The following is a 16,506-nucleotide window of genomic DNA, read 5'->3' as shown; positions in this document are numbered from 1 at the left end:
AATGAAAAACATTATAAGCTGTAACTCTGTCGCAACGGAAATTAAAAATAAACAACAATAGATGTTAACACAAAACAAAATTAGTACCGACAATGTCACATGAACTATAATATGATCATATTTTAAACTTACATTAAATTATCCTGCGGTAACCATCGAAACGGTGTAAACAACGATGTAGGCCTACGGTGAAATACATTAAAAAAGTTGACATCATATAATGATGATGCTCACGCAATATGTGCACGTTATAGGCCTATTTAACCTATATTTAACAATTGAGTTTTAATTAAAATTTGAATTAGCATGCGGTAACTGTCGCAACGGTATAAACAACGATGTTGGTCTAGGGTAAAATAAATTAAAACACTAGTAAGTTAATATACTTTTAGCTTTAAATAATATAATAATGCGACAACCGTTACATAATGTAACTATAACTATCTAACTACAATTTTATGAGGAGAATATCCTCTTTTTACGAGCATGTACGCAATTGCGTCTATGATTTTAGAATAAGAGTTTTTAATAGTGAAAATGATCTTGTTAGATGTACTACGAACTATCTGTTACGATCGTCAAATCTCAATACTAAATGGGATAAAATCCTTTTTTAGTGTGATTTTCCGTTTTGTATTGTTTGTTGCATGTAAAATATTTATTCTGAAATAAAGTGATCAATCAATCAATCAATGTATTATGTAAATATTTTCACGTAATATTGACATTTTATTTTTCTTGTATATTTTTTATTAGGCCCAGGAGTAGGAATAACAGAAAATCCACTGTCGCCTTAAGGGCGTGTGGCTCCCTATAGATGAATGGATGCGAGTGGCAGTGGCTGTTTGTAGGCCTATACTAGTACTCCGGGGTCACCCTCCTACTCGTCTCGAAAGATGTTATAAACCGCCTGGCCAGTCACTCGCTTTCAAGTCGCCATGTTTCGTGACAAAGTTATGGTAATACCAAATATATTTTCTTTTGTGTAAATGTAAAAACCATTCTTACGTCATTTACATAAACCAGGAAGATATCCTATTACAAGTCATAACCTTCACCGATCAACCGGTACCAGAAATGACAAAACGACACCGTATTTTGAATACTAATATGTAGTACTGTCTCGGTTCGGGAATCCCTAAACTTTGATTTGGATAAGGTTTGGTGTGCAAGACCAATTACCCAATGCAAAATATTTATCAGTGTTTAAATATATAACATACACAATTCCACGGAATAACAATAAAAAGAATTACAATAATTACGAAGCGCCATCACACTTTGATTAATTAATTTCGGTCAATAATATTCGTAGTTTGTTGTACAAAACGACAGCTTAAATTCATTCGTACACTATTTACAACATCTGACTTGTTGCAATAATATGACGTAATACCAGACTCCCGTACTCACAGTGAACCACGAGTACAAATCTCTCTCCATATGTATGACGTTAAAGGCAAATGTGTATCCTGCTCCTTTGTTTGGTCACCTAGGTAGGGGTCCGGGACCGCGACAGCGACAGAATGACAACGGATGGGGACCCTTCAAAGAAATTGCATTTTATTTGCCAGGAATTTGTATGATTTATTTCTTTTTTATTTTTAAATGCGCCTTGAGCACTCTGGAGTGGTATGTGCGCTATAAAAATCTTATTATTATTATTATTATTATTATTATTATTAAAGCATTACTTAATTTTATTAGTCAATCACGCATAATGGATTGTAACTAGTGCCATCACAACAAGATACTTTCAAGAAACGAAAAACAATCGTGCGATTACAGAAATTAGTGCAAGTTTTGAAATCATTAGTTAGGATCAGTACAGTAATATTGTGAGTGCTATGACTTAACTCAGTAAATCACAGACTTGACATCGTAGTCTTCTACACCCATTGGTATATGTTAAAACTTGGATCAGTTTTGCTTCCATCATTGCCATTTCGTTGATTCGACTGACCTAAAAAGTACTCCCCATCTCGCTCAAAAAATGTTATATCATAACATTCGTGTGATGGTATGGCTCCGTAACTTACGAACATACTCCATTCTAATTTAATTATTGGTGATGATGGAGTATAGAGTTCAAAATTGTCATCAGCATCACGTGATTCCGTTCTGCTTGTGGTTATTATCATAAATACTTCTCCGCCAACCTGTAAATATAGAAAACATCTTCATTGACATAGAACACAATATAAAATATACAAATAATGAATGTTGTTTAGCGTAATGGTATAAACAATGGCATGAGGTGAAGGATGAAAAGGTTATTTTTTTCAACGAGGCGAAGCCAGTTGATATATAATCATTCACCAAATGCAATTATTTGTACTATTACACGAATATAAAACATTCATTAGTTGTGAATCAAAAATATCTAAATAGGTGCTTGTCTTTGAATTAGCAAGGCTAAAATGCCTAGGCCTAATACCTAAAGGCCTAGATTTTTTTTCGTACACGAAAAAAAGTACTATTAAACGATTGTTTAATAGTTCGTTTTATTGCACGCCATGTGACCCACAATTCTCCAATCAAATGACAGGAATTTATTTAGTTGTTATATAATACTTAATACAGATCTAGAAAAAACTGCAAAAAGTCACAAAGATCATCAATCAGAGAAAGTAACACGTTTTAAACTTTTTTTACATCAGAAATTTCAACATTAGAATAATTATTATATTGAACCATTTTATTCGGTCAATTTTTCAATTTCCAGAAAACAAGTAGTGTATTTCAATGTTATTTTGCCATGTAATTTTGTAGTAGTGTGAAAATGAGGAGACTGATTCACAGGGGTGGTACTTACTTTGAAAATCGTAGATTTCGTGGGACAATGTTCCACAGGAATATGTTGATGAATTTTAAATTCTTCAGACATCTTATCCCATCTATACACCATTATGGTATGTGCACATTCCAATGGATTCACAGCTACTAAGTAAGTATCGCCACCATTTGTGAATGTCTCGATTCCAGTTGCCCAGAAAGCGCCTAGTGAGTAACAAAATTAAAACAGTTTACAAATTAGAGTAATAACTAGAATTTAATTCTAAGTGATCTTACACGTACATTAATCTATGTGACATCATATGACCTGGATTTTTAAATAAGTTTAAAACATTATTGTGGGTCACCATTCATTCTGAAGAGCTATTCAAAATAGGTATGTTTTATATAAATTTGCATTCAATTGCCTATTTGTGAGCGCACGATTTTACATGTGCCTTTTATTCACATTTTCTCTTCATGAAAATTATATATAGGAATATATGACTATAGGGCTGAAGAACAAATAGCATGTATAATAATTATTTTTGATTTACATCTATGTTGTCCGCAAAGAAAATGTTTGCGCGACGCGAACAAATTCAAACGCTAAAAATTGATTTTGAGCATTTAAACAAAATGTTGATTTGCGATTGCTCACCAATTATCTTGCGTATACGTACATTTGTTGTGGGTATATGTTGAACATTAATCTGAAGTTTACTCGTAGTGAATTTTATTTATAAATCTGACAAGTGGTTATGGATATATAATTGAAACGGTGAATTCACAAAATGGCGTATTTCATGACGTCACGGTTGGTTGATTGAGTGACACCGCTCAATCTATGGCCAGATTTTATTATGTAAATACATTTGGAAATTTTGAAAATTATTCAGATTCAACTTTTTTAGATAAACGGGCAACAAAATCTGTACAGAAAGAAATAATTAATATTAAAATTTCGTACAATAAAAATACAAATGTTTTAGGAAATCTAAGTACGATAATATGCAGGATAGTTAGGCCCACAGTACTGTATAATTAATCCTAACTAACAACATTTTAAAGTATACATACTACTGCAGCAATATTGAATGTCATCAATTGCAATATCACTAATGCCTTCAAACACAATGTAGTTGTCCAGGGGCGCAGCCAGCAAAGAATTAAAGGGGGGGTCAACCAATATGTGAGTATTTTGCGAGCGAAGCGAGCAACCATGGGCTGGGGGCCAGGGGGCCGCCAAGGGCCCCCGGTTGGGGTCCAGGGGGCGAAGCCCCCTGGAAGCTTTGGCGGTCTAGGGCAATCTAGATCATTTGAATCGGTTTACGCACACACAAATATGACAATGTTAACACTAATAAACTGAAACAAAGAAAACAAAAAACAACTCTCATTTTCATTACAGAACATTTTTATATTCCAGGCTGCCACAGACAAACACTTTTTTTCTTGCTTGTTTGTTGATTTGTGTAGAGAGGCTGTAAACTCAGGAGGAATTATTTGAATTCTTCCCTTTTCACCAATACAAAAGTTGCATGAAATGAACGTGAGATGCAAAAGTTTGAAAAAAGAAATTAGAATGATAGCATGGAGGGAGTGATATTATTAAATGAGAACCGTAATGTTAGAGTTCATACACTATGCAAGTCCAAGAAGCTATCTTGGCTCCGTGTGTATGTGAGACGCTTATCATACCCAGTACATACAATATTTTGTTTAAAAATATACCTATTTTGTTCGAATGTATAGTATAGGTGATAGCTTATACATAATTGTAATAACTAACTTCTAAATTATTATCATACATTTTACGTTAGTTACTATAACGGCGCTCTTGACATCGCGTGATGCATCTTTAAACATAAGTTTGGAACATTCTTCTTGGCTTGGAGACAGAATTCGCGAATGACATTCTCTGTATTAATGTTCATGTTAAAGTGTATGTTCATGAGGCACAATCCCGAAAGCTGCTCATAAGACATGTGATTTCCCAAACAGGTTTTCGTTCTTCATAAAGTCGAAAAACTCCGCTCAGCTTAAGCAGACGTTACGGGCATAGGCCTACGCGATTAGAAGAAGTGCACACACATTCGGGAACACATCTGGATCCGCTAATTTTACACAGTCGCTTCCATCACTGAAGCTCGGAATGAAGATGTTCGTGTCTTGGCAGATCATCGTACCAAATTCAAGTTCCTTGAAGACTTCTTCAACATTACACTTCACGATAGACTCGGGTGCTACGCCAAATATTTTGAAGCATGGCCTGTTATCGGCAGAAAAACGGGTTTTTTAACTCGGTTTGTGTAATCAAGAAGTTGATTTGGTAATACTGCTCGGTAGTAATCTTCCACAGTATCTCCAGGATGATTTGATCTGTATTGTTGTCTCATGTTTTTATTTATTTTTTCTAAAAAAAAGGGGGGGTCAGGACCCCCGTGACCCCCCCACTGGCTGCGCCCCTGTTGTCTCCATCACTAGTTTACTCAAATTGTACTGCAGCGTAATACCATGCATCTCCTTGGTTACCGCTTCTTGTCCATAACAGTCTGTTCCTAACGTTTTTTTTTCTGTAAACCTTAAGTGTTCCAATAGTAGCTCCGCCGTACATGTGGTAGTAAAATGATAAATACACATATTGGCTTTTTGGCAGAACCGGACTTTTTAGGCGAGCTGACCTTTCAGCACTTACAGGTGATGTTTCAATGTAAGCATAATAATCATCTATGTAAAAATTAAACATTATAACTTCATATACATTTCTGATCTTGCAGAAATTTAGTCTAATATTCAACTGCATCAATAACATTATTACATGTACCTATATACACTTACTTGTATTCCCCGAATGACCGTTTGCAGGTTCAGTGTTTGTTGAACCATATCCCCGTGTCCAATTATATCCTTGAGTCCAACCATCAAAACCAGTTTGGAAATCTGTTTGAAATAAAAGAAAAATGTTCATAAAAATAAAAAAGGGAAATTGAAAAAAAAAATTGACGCAGCAAACACACAACGATACTTTAATATGAAATCTGATCTTTATGATAGGTAGATGGTTTTTTGATTACGACTACAGTTCCTACAGTTAGCCTATATCGCTTTAGAAAAAAAAACTGACATTTTTTTTTTCAGATCTGTAGTTGTATGTTTATTCCGCTATTATAAAATTCAAACCACCACTAAATGGATTGCACTATATCAGATTTAATGTAGAGTTTTGTGGCGTCACCAATGAATACATTTAAAGCGTGTTCTGTAAGTGATAGGCCTATACCTATTAACACCAAAACATTCAAGACGATACATTGTGGACGCATCGTGTGAACAGAGTAAGTACTATACTTATACTTATTAGCAACTTAAGCAAGATTCTATTTTGCCAAGTAAAAAAGGTATATAGTACTGTTGTAAAAAATTGCACAATCGTCAGCGTACAAAACAACTTTACAATCACTTTCGATACTAGATGGTAGGTCATTCACGTAAATAAGAAACAAGAGAGGACCCAAAAGGCTACCCTGGGGGACTCTACATCCAATCTCAATATGTACATTTTTTCCTGGTTTCAGGTGTGAGAAGTCAAATACGCTTACCTTGCTGAAACCGTAGACTAATAAAGCGTTGATTATCCACCAAATGGCTTCGTTGTGTAGTTGAAGTACTACGATGCGAAGAGAAAACCGCAATTAACCGCTAGGCCTACAAAACAAGCCTAGCTAGGCTATGCCTAAAGACCGTCCACGAGAGAACATTTACCGCGATCTACTTGGGTAGTGCATTGTTTCTCTCTTCTTATCATACCATAAAACGTACAATTAAGACAAGGAATGACCTGGTTTAATGATTTTAAAGTATATATATATGCATTATTTTTACAAAAAGTCACAACTTGTAGGCAATGGGTCTTTAAAAATATTTTACTGTATTAAAATAGAATTAGTTTTAGTACATTCATTATATCTCAATGAACCGGAATTGTTTCTTTTGCAACCAAACTCTTATTTCTCCATGGTTTTAGTGTATTCATTAGATCTCAAGGAACTCTAGGATGGATCACTACAATACGTTTCTATAACAATCTCAAACCTGTACGCACTTACCCATTGATGACGTATCATTTTCTTGAGTCCATTCATTAAAACCATTATTGAAATCTGTATTAACTATAAAAAACATATCCTGTATTTGAATCGATAAATTAGCATTTTTCACTGATAATGTATGATACCTTGCCTCGCGTAAGCACCATATGGCGTCAATGCGCAACACCACTAACCATCACCTTACAGACATTCACAGATAAGAGACAAGCTATATATTTCATCGTAAATGAGGTACATTATATGATAATGTAACTGAAAGGAAATAAAATTATCAACATTATATCACTTACAGTTTTCTTTTATTTTCCAAACCTCTGGAGCTGCTGCTGCTGCTGTTCCGTTTATATTTGCTATTGCCGCGTACATTATACCATCGACTGAGAATAGTTTACCACTCACAGACCCATGACTTGGTAGCTGAGCATACTCCACGAATAGGTTACTGGTAAAATTCCATTTATACACCGTTGAGTTCACTTCGTATGATGTTTCGTTAGTCACAAGTAAATAATGATTTGTAGTCAATTCTAAATACGATGCATCACATGCGCCATGTGTTGCCATCGCCTGATGTTGTTCAAAAAAACCTAAAACAATGGCGTATCCAGGATTTTGAAGTTGGGGGGCCGGGAATTGCCAATTTGCCGACAAAATTGGTGTCATTATCTGTACATACACGACGTCTCTGATCAATATATGTTCTAGGATTACATAGTCATATTGTCTTATATGGGATAACGATGCAAAATTAACACCAAACCAACATTATCTGTTAGTATGTTGTATTCATATTACAATAAAGAAAGAATTAGGAAAATCTGACTTGTAGTTTTCGAAATATAGGGTCTAAAACATCGCCGAAAATGATCGTTTTTAGCCACGAAAGAAGTAAAACAATTTGCGGCCTCAGTCGAAAATTCTATTAACTACGCCATTTTTGGTTAAAATAATTACATATAATTACGTTTTTTAGTAATTTATTTTATATATCACCATTGGAAATATCAATAAAACATGTTATTAAATGCTTATAAAATATATAAAGTTGTTTACTTAACGGAATTCGGACAAATTCATTGCTCTAACTTTGTGTAGTAACGATCAGAGAGATTCATGGTACACGCGCGAGAGAAAACATTCCGCTGCGGGTGATTCGCATCCACCAATCAAATCAGCTAGAATCCTAAATCATTCAACCGTGAGCAATGCCAATCGCGAGAAAGCTCAGCTTTGATTGGCTTACGATGACATCATATCACAAAATGGTGGTTTTGTAGTTGAGCCAGGGAGTTGTTATTTTCAACTCCCTGGTTGAGCCTCACGGAATAATCTGTTCCAAAAATGAAATACATGGATATTTCTTATGGTATATGTGCTTTTTCTTTAAAAATTTTGAATAATAAAGGCCTCATATCGAGAAAAAAAACCGGGTTTTTGGCACTTATAATAAATATATCTTAGACAAAAAAGCACATGGCATGTGGAACTATATAATCTCTTAGCGTAGGAAGACATACAAATCTCAGGTCATGAGAGGCTCAACTGCATGCAAAAACAAGGTTTTAGGGTAAGGTCAAAGACTTTTGAGTAAACAATCTACCGCGTACGGCCGTACGTACGTGCTACACATTTTTAACGTGTTTCGTTAGATGTAATGAAAATAAAAAATAGTTGATCTGAAGGGATCAATGATGATATGATATGTAAATAAACAAACACTCAAAAGAATTATGTTTACAGTTCAATTATTGTCAGAATAAATAGTTTATTTTTTTCCCCGGCACCTTTGTTTGCCGACGGCCGCGATGATGTGCCGACGGAAACGAAATCAGGGGGGGCCCGGGCCCCCCCGGCCCCCCTACTGGATACGCCACTGAAACAAATAGAATTACATATTTTTATAGAACAGAAATTAAAGTAGTGTGGGAAGATGGATGTTTCAGAATAAGTTGGACAGAAAAACGAAAAATGGATTGGAGAGCAAAACATACAGCAAGTAAAAATCAAGAAATCGAGACGGACAGGACAATCAATTAATCAACATCAATCAATCAATATCAATAAATATCAATCAATAAATCAATATCAATCAATCAATCAATATCTATCAATCAATCAATCAATCAATCAATATCAATCAATCAATCAATCAATATCAATCAATCAATCAATCAATCAATCAATCAATCAATCAATATCAATAAATCAATATCAATCAATTAATGCCAATCAATAAATCGATATCAATCAACCAATATAGAATAATTAGTAGAGTACCCTTACCTGTATGTGAGTTAAATGTGTAGACGTAAACTATTCTGCTGTCCGCAACAAACAAAATATAGAGTTGTTCATTTATTATAAAATTCTCAACTTTTCGTACATCACTTGTTCCAGTCAAATCTTGGTAATGTTCATACAGTTTATTAGAATTGTTGTATCTGTATATTGGAGTTCCACAAGAACCATCACTGAAATGTAGACAAAAAAATACCTCGCCTCAATACTCCAAATGTTTCCAGACCGTTCCCTTATAATGCAAGGACATAATACGCAACGCAAGCCAATTGACCAATGGCAAAAGACAGTTCGTACAATCCATCGCTTGTGATTGGTCAAATCAATTACGTTGCGTCTACGTCTTTGTGTTGGACGCAAATGGGAACCAAGGCGTTTGAATGATTTCACGTAATAAAATAATTATAATCATTAAACAAAATTACGGATAAGAATAATAGTATAAAAAGGCGTTTAATTAAAAACTGTCTTGAATTTGAGTTTCGAGAGAACCATTCCTCATCTTTGCATGACAATAGAGGTTACACAGTATAGCCCTAAAGAATAGCGTTGGGTCTTTGTTTTACTTGTTATTTTATTCCTTTTGTCCGAGTTCAAGATACTTACAATCCGCCAATCACAAGATAATGTTTGTTCTTGTGTGTGAACGCCGTATTGCTTGCTGATGATATACCAACAATGTTTGATTTAAACTCATAGTCGTGGATAAATTCTGAAAGATTCAATCTAAAGTGTCAGAGAGCTTAACTCTGCTAAAATCATACACGGCCTAAATAAGAATGGTCTGCATAACCAACTGTAAATTTAATAAACAAGGTGATAGATAGGGTCTAATTTCTTCGATTTCTGTTTGATATCCAAAGTACAGAATTAATGATTAAAAAAACTTTAAAAAATAATGTTTTATCGAACGTCAATGTTTCGTTGCTATGCGCATATCGATTGGTGCATAGCCGCGTGGAGCGCCGGACGTGAAAACAAGTTTAAAAGACCATTTAAGCCTGTTTTCCGCTTGGCGATTATATTCACGCGGAAAGAAGCGTCTACTAGAAAAGGGTAGCGTGATATCTCTGCGAAACGATTGCATACACGTGACTAAATTCGCCTAGTAGAAAACAGGTTATTATTCTGTCTACACTATAAAACTTTATGTGAAAAAAATGTGATATGCCCATTCATTATGATATCATATCACTACCATATTTGGGTATATCACTACCATATTAGTGTAGACAGAGCTTTAGGCAAGAGAAGACTATGGACTGTACTTACTGTTTTCACAAAACTTCCCGTAAAAATCTGTTGGACATACACAGGTGTATCCCAGTTCTGAAAAGTCATTGACACACAAGCCTCCGTTGACGCATTTGTTTTTTGCTTGGCATGCCCCAATGTAATTCTATAACCAATAAACAAATTCTAACATTTTCGCCTCAGCATCCCAAGGAAATCGTAAGATTTACAAAATTAGAAAGCGCACAACAAACTTAAAAACATGGGGTTGGGCATCCATTAAATATTTTCGGACTGGGAACCGGAGTTAAAAAGTAGAAAGAGAAAACTCCATTTTAAACTTACCCGAGTAAAATCTTTTCTTTTTCGTCGCATGTCATAGAACCAGACACCAGATACCGTCTCCATGTGTTCCGGTCCAGTGACGCTATCCCGATCAAACGTCGCTCACCCTTGCGTATCAGCAGCGTACGTAAAAGCTAGGCAACGTGCGTCCTTTCGACAAAGCTGCATACACTCGTATTGGGTTGCCTTGTAGTTGCCAAGTTCGTTTGACATTGCTGTGTTAGCGTGTCCGTAGAAGTGAGAAGGTGACGGTTCTGGTGGCTTGATATCACATTCCACATACGCGTAACAATTAGTTCAGTGGGAAAGCCACTTCGCGTTTTGACCGTTAAATCGTGTAAAATCGACTTACTTCCGCATTGACGATTTTGAAGCGCCACCTATCGTTGAAAACTGAAACCACGATTTTTCGTCGCCTAGCAAATAAGTGCTGTTTTATTTTAAGCTCTCATGAACATTTAAGAACCGCCCAACATTACCTATTATGGTAAAAGCATTTCCTAATAAGTATTATTGAATAACCAATCGGTTTCCTTCAAAGAAACCGAAGCTAATACAATACATTCGGCGACTGAAGTCGGGACTCGTGAAATTTATAAATGTGGTACGATTTTACTACTGTTTTGTTGTCCATTTTCTGAATAGTCGGAGGTGCATCCCAACAAATTAAAACAATTATAATCAATTGTTTTATCAAGAATAATATTAGTTTAATCGAGTATGATATATTTCTATCCTGTTCAAAATTTGTTGGTGTATTCTCAGGCCTCGAAAGGTAGGTACATTTTCTAGCTGTGAGCGTGGTTTCGGCAACGCGAGACACGTGTGTCAGTATAGGCGATAGCGAGACGTGTGTTGTACTGTGTTGATGCTGATCCGATAGTCGTTAAGTTGTACTGATTACGAGTATCATTGGTCCTGGCCGGCCTAGCCTGGTGATCTGATCCCAGCAAAAAAAAAAATACTTTTTTTCAATCAGTATTAATATTATTATTTTATTTTTCATTTATTATTTGATTTATTAGGCTCAATAGATGCCTAGCAGGCTACTAGTACTAGTAGGCCTAGATTATATAAATAATAATAGTAAATACTGTAATTTAATTAATAAAATACAGCTTCCATTTGCCTTACTTTTATGTCATCATATAAAATTATAATTATATATACAACCAGACATTAACATTTTTTTTAAATAATATTTATTATTTTTTCTGACACTTTCAGGAATCGTTGATGATGCAGAGTTCTTTGTCTTTGTGACTTCAAACTGAGAGTGAAGTGGATAAAAAGATGACACCGGTACCTACCGACATTGTCATACCCAAACTATAATTTAATTATTTAAAACAAAATGTTGAATTACAAATATATATGTATGTTGCAGAGGATTTAGATGAATTACAATACAAATATTTATGTTGAATGCAAACCTACTACACTATACTCTGTAAATTATGTTATTGTCATGTGGTAGATCTTAAAAATTGAATATTTATTGTATGTTAGGCCTATTTCATATTTTATTAATACTGTATTAGTTTAATATTACTATTATTATAATTTATATTATACAGTACTCTTAGGCTAGTTTGTACATGTTTTTACCCAAAAAAAAATGAATAAATAATTTGTTATTCAATCTAATTGCTTGATTGTTCATCAATAACAAAACAATTGTAAGCAAGTATATAACAGTTCTTGTTAACCGCTTATTTCAGGTCATATTATTAATATTAGCTAGGCCCGACGCGCCCGATCACAACGTCACTAAGTGACTTTCCGCCCCTGGAACAATCGGTCGCTAAATAGGGCTAGGCCTCGGACTCGTATAAAAGCTATTATAATAGTTATGATAAATATTCCTCAACTAAAATGTATACTGTGATAAATAAACAAGTAATAATATACGTTGTATTGGAATGTATTTATTTATATGAATTCTTATACGCGGACAATTATAAACATCGCGTATATCGTTCGATATAAATAAATTCATAAACACGATGACGATGTGTTTACAAAATGGCGGTTTCGCTAGTTTTCGATGGAACAAATAGTGGTACCTTTAGTTTGAATAGTCGGAGCTGCATCCCAACCACCGAATTTTGTATCTTAATATCGTATTCTGTAGATTATTAATTTTTCTAACAGGGATTTTAAATTCAGGACTGTTCAATTTTTCTAAATATTTTATTTTAATGATTTTCTAGGGTACAATTCCGAAAAAAAGACATTGGTTGATTTTGCCGTTAAATTACAGATTATCGTTTTGTTCAAATACATTTAATTTTACATGACAATATATTAAAACCATTTATGAATTTATTTCACTAACAATATTTTTCCAATAATCAGCTAAATTTACAAATATTGTGTTTTTCCAACACCCTAAAATTTAGCAATTTTGAACTAAATTAGAAAAGTAGGGCGCCCTCTCCGAGTCGAAATTTGACACGATTTGTCGACTGGCTGTCCCACTGAGTTAACGGCAGTAGAACAAGACACGAGACTGCAAGTTGAAATATCTTGGTTTCGAACATCTTTTGTTCCTTTTGGCATTAAGTTCTTAACAAATTGTCTTTAAACTGCAGTGTTTCTTTACAAACCATTAAATATATATACTATATAATTAGCAAGCGTCTGTATATCTAGCTACACACTGACCGTTTTCGTGACTGTGACTTTACTCTAACGTAACTAAATGACTGCACAAACCTTTATACAATATGCCTCTATTTTATAACCATTAAAACAAACCTTTTTAGTCGCTCACTATGTCGGTCGGATGGTTGGTCGGTCGGTAAACACTAACTTGAGTACGCAACTGCAGCCATGTTTATGGCCTTGTTTTAAATCTACATGCTATAAACTATGTTTACAATAAATATTTATTTATAATGAAGATAAACATAAAACAACATATGGTGATTATCGCAAATAAATTATTCATTAGATAATGCTGTATATCGGTTATAGTTGATGCTGCGTCCGATTCGTCGAGTGATTGTACTAGTTCAGTAACACCACCTAAAGGTACGAAAGCCTATTAGGGCCAACAAAAAAATAATATTGCTTTCACAAATTCGAAATAACGAATTATTAATTCGTTTTTTCGAATTATTAATTCGTTATTTCGAATTTATTTAAGTAATTTGAAATTTCGAATTAATAATTCGAAATTTCGAATTATTAATTCGAAATTTCAAATTATTTATTTCGTTATTTCAAATTATTAATTCGAAATTTCGAATTATTAATTCGAAATTTCGAATTAGTAATTCGTTATTTCGAATTCATAATTCGAAATTTCGAATTAGTAATTCGAAATTTCGAATTAGTAATTCGTTATTTCGAATTAATAATTCGAAATTTCGAATTAGTAATTCGTTATTTCGAATTAATAATTCGAAATTTCAAATTAGTAATTCAAAATTTCAAATTAGTAATTCGTTAATTCAAATTTTTAATTCGTTATTTCGAATTAATAATTCGAAATTTCGAATTAATAATTCGACCTCTGCCCTTTCTAATGACATCCCAACCATCCCGGATTACTTTAGCTAATGCAATCTGGTCACCATGCGTCCTGAAAACCATTGGATTAGATTATATTTCAATCGTAGCTTAAATTATCAAGAGATTATTGAAATGTTAGCAGAAGATCATGATATTTTGATAAGTAAACGAACATTAAAGCGAAGGCTGAAAAAAATGTGCCTTAGTCGAAGAAAACGGCATTCTGACGAACTGGAAGTCGCTGCGTTCATTGAAAGCCAATTACAGACGTCAGGGATGCTACATGGGTACAGGTGGATGCACATTCGTTGCACACAAAATGGGTTAAACATAGATAAAGAGACGGTCAGAATAATTTTAAACCTTCTTGACCCAGAGGGTGTCGAAGCAAGAAGAAGACGACGACTACACAGAAGAATTTATCATGTACCTGGCCCAAACTATATCTGGCATATCGACTCGTACGACAAACTTAAGCCATACGGCATTTGTATAAATGGCTGTATAGACGGATTCTTTAGACACATAATATGGCTAGAAGCTTACTTTACTAGCAGCAATCCAAAAGTTATAGCCGGCTATTACGTAAATTCTGTTCGCCAAAAATGGGTTGCCCAAAGTCTATTAGAACAGATTTCGGAACTGAAAATTCTATTGTTGGTCCAATGCAACAATTTCTTTGTAATGAGAACAGCAGTTTTATACAAGGAACAAGTCAGCATAATCAACGAATTGAGAGTTGGTGGGGCATTCTCAGAAAACACTTTACTCAGTTTTGGATGGACGCTTTTAAACAACAAAAGAATGACGGTAGATATGATGGAGGTCTTATAGACAAATCTTTATTACAATTTTGTTTTATGAAAATTATCCAGGTAAGCAGTACAGCAATTACATTGTGTGCTATGCATTATAGTCCCCAAGTACGACAATTATAATAATAATTTGGGCTTTCGCAACAATTTGAAAAGCAAACAATATTAGCCTAGAATTAAATCACTCCTCTTTTATTTACGATATTTTTTTTTTTCACGGTCTAAACTGTCATTAAACTATTTGTTTTTACTGTACTGTATTATATTTGCCTTTTTTAAAGGATGAACTGGACACGGTTGCAAATGAGTGGAATGCCCATCGCATCTCAAAATCGAGAAATAGCCATGGTCCGTTTGGACGCCCGACATTGATGTACAATGTACCATACTTATTCGGGGGACAAGAGTGTATTATTCCCGTTGATGTGGCTAAAGTTGAAGTTTGTGAAAGTGAATCCATCTTCAAAAGCCAGATTCCATGCGATAAGGACGTGTTCGACTTATGTTCCATATTCTTGGAAAAAAGGCAGCTATCGATGCCGAAAACATGTGATGAAGGTTTGCAGTTATACAGCAGTCTTAGAAATATGTTTCTTGACGTCATCTGATCAAATGCCACAGCAAGCACGTGATATCACATTATCATGTTATAAATCGTTTTTTTTATTAATTAATTGTCGCTGTGATATTATTTCCAATACAAAGTTAGAATTGCAACGAACACAATGTAATGAATACAATATAAACAATTATATTTATTTATATTATGTTCAGTTGGTGATGATCAGACAGAATTGTGTTATGTAGCTGTACAATACAGTAAAACAGATGTAATTTAACAACATTTTGTTTATTGAAACTTTAATAACAGTATTTTATTTCTGAAACAATTACAAAAATGTTGGCTACTAAAATTTGATCATAATTTAAAGATATATTGTCCCCCTGAAAAAATATTTTTTTTAATTGTTTTGTTGAATATGTTATTTTAATGTCACATAATAGTTTTTCACTTTCACAAAAAAATGGGTCTGAAAAAAAATTATTTACCTAAGAAAACTGTAATTTAAAGCAAATAAATGGTCAAATTGGCTGGAAGACAATGAGTTTTGGGGTAATTTAACTGTTTAACTGTTTTTGTCTTTCTATAGGTGAAATAATTTTTTTTTTCTCGTTTTTTTTTTCTTATGGAAACAACTTCATTAAAACTGCAAAATGGCCTATTCAAAGTCAGATTTAAAAAATCTTTATTCTTCATGATTTTGGGGGACAATACATCTTTAAAGTTTTCCAAAACCCTTGCCATTTATGATGGCTTCCTCCATTAGAGTTGTGAATTCCAATGGATCGTCATATCCACGGGGGAGGTGTAAATCCAACCCACATGTACTGGCTGTCGGGTGACCTCT

General features: G+C 34.1%; 1 long non-coding RNA gene across 1 annotated transcript; it reads left to right on the top strand.

Moving 5' to 3' along the window:
- Positions 1 to 900: 900 nt before the first annotated feature.
- Positions 901 to 6,516, top strand: LOC140046830 (uncharacterized). The gene is made up of 3 exons (XR_011844865.1): positions 901 to 959; positions 5,917 to 6,113; positions 6,354 to 6,516. It is a non-coding gene; the product is annotated as an uncharacterized lncRNA (long non-coding RNA).
- The last annotated feature ends 9,990 nt before the right edge of the window (positions 6,517 to 16,506 follow it).

The sequence above is a fragment of the Antedon mediterranea genome, chromosome 4 (assembly GCF_964355755.1).
Source record: "Antedon mediterranea chromosome 4, ecAntMedi1.1, whole genome shotgun sequence".
Classification (NCBI taxonomy): domain Eukaryota; kingdom Metazoa; phylum Echinodermata; class Crinoidea; order Comatulida; family Antedonidae; genus Antedon; species Antedon mediterranea.
The sequence above is the reverse complement of the archived record's forward strand: the minus strand, read 5'-3'. Positions and strand labels throughout refer to the sequence as shown.